The sequence below is a fragment of the Oryx dammah genome, unplaced genomic scaffold, assembly GCF_014754425.2.
Source record: "Oryx dammah isolate SB20612 unplaced genomic scaffold, SCBI_Odam_1.1 HiC_scaffold_4, whole genome shotgun sequence".
NCBI classification, from domain to species: domain Eukaryota; kingdom Metazoa; phylum Chordata; class Mammalia; order Artiodactyla; family Bovidae; genus Oryx; species Oryx dammah.
In genome coordinates this window covers 37388205-37396718 of record NW_024070188.1, presented here as the reverse complement: position 1 = coordinate 37396718, position 8514 = coordinate 37388205, and positions in this window count along the sequence as shown.

Sequence of the window (8514 nt, the reverse complement as noted above, 5' to 3'; positions counted from 1 at the left end):
CACACCCTGTACAGGGTTCAGAGGATTGACCCCCATGTTACACACAGCCATTCCTCCAACAAGAGAGTTACAGGGTCACACTTGCTTTATTTTCTCCTCTTTACAATGCTGTTTAATAGGGTTCAGAAAAGAATAATCAAGAAAAGATGAAGAAGCTCCATGAGGAATGTACCAGGGTTGGACTAAATGTTCCATTACAGCATGAGAGATTTTAGTTAATTAGAGAAAAGTTGCAAACTACGAGTAAATCGCTTCTGGAACTTCCCTGGTGGTCCAGTGGTTAAGAATCTGCATTGCAATGCACGGGCACATGTGCTTGATCCCTAGTCAGGGAACTAAGATCCCACGTGCCACAGGGCAACCAGGCCCGCGCACTGCAAATAGAGAGCAGCCCATGTGCTGTAACTAGAGGAGTCCACACACCACAACAAAGGATCTCACAAGCTACAACTGAGAACAAACACAGCCAAATCAACAAATAAAAATTTTAAATCTTTTTCTAAAAAAGAGTAAAAGGCTTCTAATGACAGTCACAAGTTCTCCTTTCCCAGAATTCTCCAAGACAAAAGCAAAGTGCCTTAGATTTTGCTTGTTTCAGACTTTTCTCTACCCTAAAGTGGCAGAAAAATGGAGAAAATATGTCCTGAGTACTTCCAACAAGCATGCCCTGAGTTTTGAATTCATGTCAAGGACAGTTCTAAGCACCGGAATCCAAAGGTAAATAAGTCATTGCTCTTAAAATCAAAAGGGGTCCTAAAAATCAATAGATTAATCAGACAGTGCTATCTCTTGGAGATAAATTCAAGCTGATTTGAGCCACAAAAGATAAGTTTTACTTCTACTTTAGAGTAAGAGTAGAAAAGTCATCATCAAAGACTGCAATATTTGAACTAGCATGTGAGAATTTGAACTAGCATGTGAGAATATGAATGATGCTACGTAAAGTAGCAAGCCCTATAGACAATAAATGATGGAAAGGTCAGTGGAGGGTGTTATCACTGAAGAGTAAAGACAGATTTCATTAACTCATCCTGGAGAGAAAGGCAGAATTTGAACGAATGAAAAGACCAGAGATCTGTGATGTGGTTTTGAGGATTATCCTGAATACACTGGGAGAATAGATTTTTCCTTCTAGCACAGGTAATGGGGAGATGGCTGAGGGAATTTATTCCTAGAGTCTCTTTCCCATGTCCACATCATGGAGTGGTGATGATCTAGAAATGTGAAAATAGGGAAAGAGAGATTGTTGAAACATAAAATTTTAATCCGCATACAGTTTACCCCAGTCTAGTCTAGAAAATATTTTATAGCAGAAATGGCCACAAATGAAGAATGTCAGACAAATGAGACTGTGGGCTTGTTGAGAGAACAAGCCATTATATATTGTTAGATAAGAACAATGTTAGTGACTTTTGCATGTGCTGTGCTAGGCTGTGTTTATTTGCTCAGTTGTATCTGACTCTTTGTGACCCCATGGACTGTAGCCCACCAGGCTCCTCTGCCCATGGGGGTTCTCCAGGCAAGAATACTGGAGTGGGTTGCTATGTCCTCCTTCAGGGGATCTTCCTAACCCAGGGATTGAACCCAGGACTCCCACATTACAGGTGGATTCTTTACCATCTGAGCCACCAGGGAACCCCAAGAATACTGGAGTGGGTATTCTATCCCTTCTCCAGGGAATCTTCCCACCCCAGAAATCAAACCAGGGTCTCCTGCATTGCAGGTAGATTCTTTACCATACCTGTCACTAAAAGGTTTAAATTTGATCAATATTTATTTGTATCCCATCACTATAATATTGTATTTCTCTCTAAGCTTCTGTTATAAGCAGAGGAAAGATCCTTCTTGTAACAAAGAAAGATTTTTAAATAGTTCTCCAAATGGTTGACATATAATCTTTAGACTAGAATGTTTATTACAAGAAAATACATTTTCTAGAATGTTGTCATATAAAATTGTGTTCACTTGAGCTTTACTCATCACTTTTGCTATTTATTAATTTATTATGGTGTTACTAGCTTTGGTAAACTCTGTTACTGTTGTTCATTGTTCAGTGGCTAAGTCGTATGTGACTTATTGTGAACCCATGTACTGTAGCATACCAGACTTCCCTGTCTTCACTATTTCGTGGAGTTTGCTCAAACTCATGGTTAGTGATGCCATCCAACCATCTCCTCCTCTGTTACCCCCTTCTCCTCCTGCCTTCAATCTTTTCCTGGCATCAGGGTCTTTTCTAATGAGAAGGCTCTTCAAATCAGGTGGCCAAAGTATTGGAGCATCACCTTCAGCATCAGCTCGTCCAATGACTATTCAGGGTTGATCTCCTTTAGGATTGACTGGTTTGATCTCCAAGGGCCTCTCAAGAGTCTTCTTCAGCACCACAGTTCAAAAGCATCAATTCTTTGGTGCTCAGCCTTCTTTATGGTCCAACTCTCACATCTGTACCTGACTACTATAAAAACCATAGCTCTGTGATCACTTTCTTAAAAATAGGCAGAGAGCTGAAGGCATTTATCCCCTTTGAAAATGAGTTCACAGGTCAAATCCAGTGTCTTTCAGACTAATTTTCAATCACAATTCAGAATTTGTAGTCAGAGTGGATTCCGAAGGCCTAGGAAGAGTAAATGACTAGGGTGTGTGATCAACTAACTGTGAGCAGAACATACCCTGAGAATGTTCTGCATGTGGTAACATGTTTCCAAGATTGTTATCCACGTGCTTAAGACAAAATGAGGGTTTCCCTCATAGCTTAGTTGGTAGATAATCTGCCTGCAATGCAGGAGACCCAGGTTTGATTCCTGGATTGGGAAGATCAACCCAGGGGGAAGATCCCCTGGAGAAGGAAATGGCAACCCACTCCAGTATCCTTGCCTGGAAAATCTCATGAACAGAGGAGCCTGGCAGGCTACAGTCTGTGGGGTCGCAAGAGTCAGACATAACTTAGTGACTAAACCACAACCACCAAGACAAAATGAACTGAGTTGGAACTTTTCACTTCTGATCCTGACTGCTCACTCATCAATCTGGGTAAATCTTTGGATAAAACTTTGATAAATATTGTAATATCTTGAAAAGATTTCTGAAGTTCAGTGATGTTCTAAAATGCCATAATTCATTGATTATTTCATTTTCTTGGTATGGATAGAATATATTTTCAGGGTGGTTTTTTGGTTTTGAGAGCAGCCCACTGATATGAAACTGAATGGAACTAACTAGTGCCCCCAGAGAATGAGACCATGATTCTGTCACTATGCTCTAACAGATTGTTTTCAAATATATCTGATAGTTCAAAGAAAGTAATTAATTGACCCTCAGATTTGTACCATAATCTCTGATCTCTCAGGCAACAATACTGTGAGTTGCTCAATTTTAAACTGGGGTGGGCAAAAAAGATGCCTTTGGGAAATTTAGTATTGTCATTTTTATGAAACTAAACAAAAAATTTTTTTTGTGGTATTAAGTTTACAAACTGAACGTTTCATGTTCAACTCCAAATGCATTTAGACTTGGTTTCAATAGATTCAGAGCCCACATGTGTCTCAGAGATAATTTAATACCATATTTCATTTAATGCTCGCTTAAGCGGTCAGCTTTTGCCACACTTCCAAGTTAGCGTTCTAAATTGATTCAGAAGAATTAATCTTCAAACACTCTTGCCTCCTTCTGCCAGCTGGTCCCTTTGTAGGTTCTTTGGAAGATATTGGGCTGGTAAAGAATAAAGGTCTTACTTTGTTAAGTGGTTATCCTATCATGAGAAGATCAAAACAGACTGTAGTCAATTTTCAGACCAATCAATGGAAACTCCTTGGGTATAAATGGGCAATATGATAGCTATTTGAGAGTGAGAAAACTAAGGAATAATTTATTTGGTTAAAGTTTCTTTACTTGTGAAAAATGATTGTTTCTTCTTAGGCTATGTAATCAGGATAATATTTTTAAACATGTTTGTAAGATAAATGTTTACTCTGCTGGAAAAAGAATCCCTCTAAATCATTGTGAGTAGAAGATGTTTAGCATTAAGCGTTCAGCATGGGTGTTCTCTTTTCTCTTTCTATAGTCAGAACTACCATGCTAGGTCATGTGGAAAAAATGTTCAAGATTTTATTTGTGCTCTAAGTGGCTCCTTTGAAATGAGTTGAATATTTTTCTTTTTGTGGAAAAAAGTTAGAACGAAGAATAATTCATTAACTTGTCTCCAACAAGTTCTTCCAGTCATACTGTTCCATATAATAGGACATATTAACACTTGTACTCCAATGACAAATGTTTCTTGGAGGAAGGATTGGGAAATTATGTAAAAAGGGCAGGCTTAGGGAAATGTGCCTGTCCTCAATTCTTTACAAATTTCCTAGGAGTCCTGTTTTGTTCCTACTAAATTGGAACAAAGCATTTAATTTGTAAATTAATAAAATATGAGGAATAAATGAGGGAAAATGAGCTTTGAGGATAAATATTGCCTGTGTTAATTAGGTCCAGTCAGGAAAACAGAATCCAACTTAGCTATTTCAAGTAGAGAGGAATTAATGCAGGGAGTTGGCCACAATTACAGGTTGGAAGGATGGACAAGCAAATAATAAAAGGACATGTTGCCCAGACTCCAGGTGCCACCCCTGTTAACTGCTAATGCAATGGCTGCTGGTGGAACCCTGATGCGGAACTGCTGCTGTTAATTCCAGAGATACTACCAGGAGGTAAGAAGAGTTGCGATGTCCTAGTTGGGCATCCAAAGATCCACAAAAAGGCATATGTGCAGAGTGTGTTGGATGAGTGCTCTGATGATGGACTAGGGCATGATGGCTCCGAATTTCTTATAGATGAGAAGTACTAAAGGAGGTAGACTCAATGGTGACTGAGCTCAGTCCAGTTGCTCAGTCATGTCCGACTCTCTGCGACCCCATGAACCGCAGCATGCCTGGTGATGGAAGGATGGCCAACTGTTGGCCTCCATCACCGAATCCTGGAGTCCACCCAACCCATGTCCATCGAGTCAATGATGCCATCCAACCATCTCATCTTCTGTCATCCCCTTCTCCTCCTGCCCTTAGTCTTTCCCAGCATTAGGGCCTTTTTAAATGAGTCAGCTCTTTGCATCAGGTGGCCAAAGTATTGGAATTTCAGCTTCAAGATCAGTCCTTGGAATGAAAACCCAGGATTGATCTCCTTTAGGCTGGACTGGTTGGATCTCCTTGCAGTCCAAGGGACTCTCAGGAGGCTTCTCCAACACCACAGTTCAAAAGCATCAATTCTTCAGCGCTCAGCTTTCTTTATAGTCCAACTCTCACATCCATACATGACTACTGGAAAAACCATAGCCTTGATTAGACGGACCTTTGTTGGCAAAGTAGTGTCTCTGCTTTTCAATATGTTATCTAGGTTGGTCATAACTTTCCTTCCAAGGAGTAAGCATCTTTTAATTTCATGGCTGCAATCACCATCCGCAGTGGTTTTGGAGGCCAGAAAAGTAAAGTCAGCCACTGTTTCCACTGTTTCCCCATATATCTGCCATGGAGTGATGGGACCAGATGCCATGATCTTTGTTTTCTGAATGTTGAGCTTTAAGCCAACTTTTTCACTGTCCTCTTTCACTTTCATCAAGAGGCTTTTTAGTTCCTCTTCACTTTCTGCCATAAGGGTGGTGTCATCTGCATATCTGAGGTGATTGATATTTCTCCCAGCAATCTTGATTCCAGCTTGTTCTTCTTCCAGCCCAGCATTTCTCATGATGTACTCTGCATATAAGTTAAATAAGCAGGGTGACAATATACAGCCTTGATGTACTCCTTTTCCTATTTGGAACCAGTCTGTTGTTCCATGTCCAGTTCTAACTGTTGCTTCCTGACCTGCATATAGGTTTCTCAAGAGGCAGGTCAGGTGGTCTGATATTCCCATCTCTTTCAGAATTTTCCACAGTTGATTGTGATCCACACAGTCAAAGGCTTTGGAATAGTCAATAAAGCAGAAATCTGGAACTCTCTTGCTTTTTCGATGACCCAGTGGATGTTGGCAATTTGATCTCTGGTTTCTCTGCCTTTTCTAAATCCAGCTTGAACATCTGGAAGTTCATTGTCCATGTATTGCTGAAGCCTGGCTTGGAGAATTTTGAGCATTACTTTACTAGCATGTGAGATGAGTGCAATTGTGCAGAAGTTTGAGCATTCTTTGGCATTGCCTTTCTTTGGGATTGGAATGAAAACTGACCTTTTCCAGTCCTGTGGCCACTGCTGAGTTTTCCAAATTTGCTGGCATATTGAGTGCAGCACTTTCACAGTATCATTTTTCAGGATTGAAAGAGCTCAACTGGAATTCCATCACCTCCACTAGCTTTGTTCATAGTGATGCTTTCTAAGGCTCACTTGACTTCACATTCCAGGATGTCTGGCTCTAGGTGAGTGATCACACCATTATGATTATCTTGGTTGTGAAGCTCTTTTTTGTACAGTTGTCCTGTGTATTCTTGCCACCTCTTCTTAATCTCTTCTGCTTCTGTTAGGTGCATACCATTTCTGTCCTTTCAGTTCAGTTCAGTTCAGTCACTCAGTCATGTCCGACTCTTTGTGACCCCATGAATCGCAGCATGCCAAGCCTCCCTGTCCATCACCAACTTCCGGAGTTCACTCAGACTCGCGTCCATCGAGTCAGTGATGCCATCCAGCCATCTCATCCTCGGTCGTCCCTTTCTTCTCCTGCCCCCAATCCCTCCCAGCATCAGAGTCTTTTCCAATGAGTCAACTCTTCGCATGAGGTGGCCAAAGTACTGGAGTTTCAGCTTCAGCATCATTCCTTCCAAGGAAATCCCAGGGCTGATCTCCTTCAGAATGGACTGGTTGGATCTCCTTGCAGTCCAAGGGATTCTCAAGAGTCTTCTCCAACACCACAGTTCAAAAGCATCAATTCTTTGGCACTCAGCCTTCTTCACAGCCCAACTCTTACATCCATACATGACCACTGGAAAAACCATAGCCTTGACTAGACGGACCTTAGTTGGCAAAGTAATCCTCTGCTTTTGAATATGCTATCTGGGTTGGTCATAACTTTCCTTCCAAGGAGTAAGTGTCTTTTAATTTCATGGCTGCAATCACCATCTGCAATGATTTTGGAGCCCAAAAAAATAAAGTCTGACACTGTTTCCACTGTTTTCCTATCTATTTCCCATGAAGTGATGGGACTGGATGCCATGATCTTCGTTTTCTGACTGTTGAGCTTTAAGCCAACTTTTTCACTCTCCTCTTTCACTTTCATCAAGAGGCTTTTTAGTTCCTCTTCACTTTCTGCCATAAGAGTGGTGTCATCTGCATATCTGAGGTGATTGATATTTCTCCCGGCAATCTTGATTCCAGCTTGTGTTTCTTCCAGCCCAGCATTTCTCATGATGTACTCTGCATATAAGTTAAATAAGCAGGGTGACAATATACAGCCTTGATGTACTCCTTTTCCTATTTGGAACCAGTCTGTTGTTCCATGTCCAGTTCTAACTGTTGCTTCCTGGCCTGCATACAGGTTTCTCAAGAAGCAGGTCAGGTGGTCTGGTATTCCCATCTCTTTCAGAATTTTCCACAGTTTCTTGTGATCCACACAGTCAAAGGCTTTGGCATAGTCAATAAAGCAGAAATAGATGTTTTTCTGGTACTCCTTTATCAAGTCCATCTTTGCATGAAATGTTCCCTTGGTATCTCTAATTTTCTTGAAGAGATCTCTAGTCTTTCCCATTCTGTTTTTTTCCTCTATTTCTTTGCATTGATCACTGAGAAAGGTTTTCTTATCTCTCCTTGTTATTCTTTGGAACTCTGTATTCAAATGGGTATATCTTTCCTTTTTTCCTTTGCTTTTCACTTCCCGTCTTTTTGCAGCTATTTGTAAGGCCTCCTCAGACAGCCATTTTTCTTTTTTGCATTTCTTTTTCTTCTGGATGGTCTTGATTCCTGTCTCCTGTACAGTGTCATGAACCTCCATCCATAGTTCATCAGGCACTCTGTCTATTAGATCTAGTCCCTTAAATCTATTTCTGAGACATAATACGTTTTTACTCAAAATTGTTGAATCAAGGATGTTGTAGCCCACCTGAAGAATTTGGGAAATTGATTTGCCTACTGTAATCAAGATGTTTTCTTTCACCAGTGTGGGACTGATATATTTCCTTTAGAATGCTAGCCTTCTCATGAATCCAAAGTCTAATCTTTTCAATCTTTATATAATTCAAAGCATAACTTACTGGTTTATGAATTAGTCCTTATTCATCTGCTGCAGCTGTTCAGGAGAGAAGAAACTCCAATACATCCTTGGAGACAAACAAACACATCTTTGAAGTTCTCGTAACTGACTGGGCAACCTGCCTGCTGGTCCCTTCTGCCTCTAGGACCCTTTTCTATGAAAATCTCTCCTTCCTGGATTATTCCTTTTTCATTCCATGTATTGTCCTGAAAAATTTGTGTGAACACCCCACATCCCTGCTCACACTTTGTAGAACTGAACCTAATACATCAGAAGTAAATGCTATGAAATGAACCCTTGCTTTCT